This window comes from Toxoplasma gondii (assembly GCF_000006565.2).
Source record: "Toxoplasma gondii ME49 unplaced genomic scaffold asmbl.1055, whole genome shotgun sequence".
Lineage (NCBI taxonomy): Eukaryota > Apicomplexa > Conoidasida > Eucoccidiorida > Sarcocystidae > Toxoplasma > Toxoplasma gondii.
In genome coordinates, this window is record NW_017383172.1 from 1 (window position 1) to 1,017 (window position 1,017).

Sequence of the window (1,017 nt, forward strand, 5' to 3'; positions counted from 1 at the left end):
TTATGCCATAAAACACGAAAGAGGCCGGAAAATAGACGGTTGATTGAGTGTTTTTTTGGTGTTTTCGAGGTGGTCTGTCTCAGGAACATATTAACCTGGTTGATCCTGCCAGTAGTCATATGCTTGTCTTAAAGATTAAGCCATGCATGTCTAAGTATAAGCTTTTATACGGCTAAACTGCGAATGGCTCATTAAAACAGTTATAGTTTATTTGATGGTCTTTACTACATGGATAACCGTGGTAATTCTATGGCTAATACATGCGCACATGCCTCTTCCCCTGGAAGGGCAGTGTTTATTAGATACAGAACCAACCCACCTTCCGGTGGTCCTCAGGTGATTCATAGTAACCGAACGGATCGCGTTGACTTCGGTCTGCGACGGATCATTCAAGTTTCTGACCTATCAGCTTTCGACGGTACTGTATTGGACTACCGTGGCAGTGACGGGTAACGGGGAATTAGGGTTCGATTCCGGAGAGGGAGCCTGAGAAACGGCTACCACATCTAAGGAAGGCAGCAGGCGCGCAAATTACCCAATCCTGATTCAGGGAGGTAGTGACAAGAAATAACAACACTGGAAATTTCATTTCTAGTGATTGGAATGATAGGAATCCAAACCCCTTTCAGAGTAACAATTGGAGGGCAAGTCTGGTGCCAGCAGCCGCGGTAATTCCAGCTCCAATAGCGTATATTAAAGTTGTTGCAGTTAAAAAGCTCGTAGTTGGATTTCTGCTGGAAGCAGCCAGTCCGCCCTCAGGGGTGTGCACTTGGTGAATTCTAGCATCCTTCTGGATTTCTCCACACTTCATTGTGTGGAGTTTTTTCCAGGACTTTTACTTTGAGAAAATTAGAGTGTTTCAAGCATGCTTGTCGCCTTGAATACTGCAGCATGTAATAATATGATAGGATTTCGGCCCTATTCTGTCGGTTTCTAGGACTGAAGTAATGATTAATAGGGACGGTTGGGGGCATTCGTATTTAACTGTCAGAGGTGAAATTCTTAGATTTGTTAAAG

The 1,017-nt window shown here is 44.0% G+C and overlaps 1 non-coding gene across 1 annotated transcript; it reads left to right on the forward strand.

Annotated features, from left to right (window-relative positions):
* Positions 1-115: 115 nt before the first annotated feature.
* Positions 116-1,017, forward strand: TGME49_460400 (the record flags this gene model as incomplete). The annotated part of the gene is made up of 1 exon (XR_001974384.1): positions 116-1,017. It is a non-coding gene; the product is annotated as an 18S ribosomal RNA (ribosomal RNA).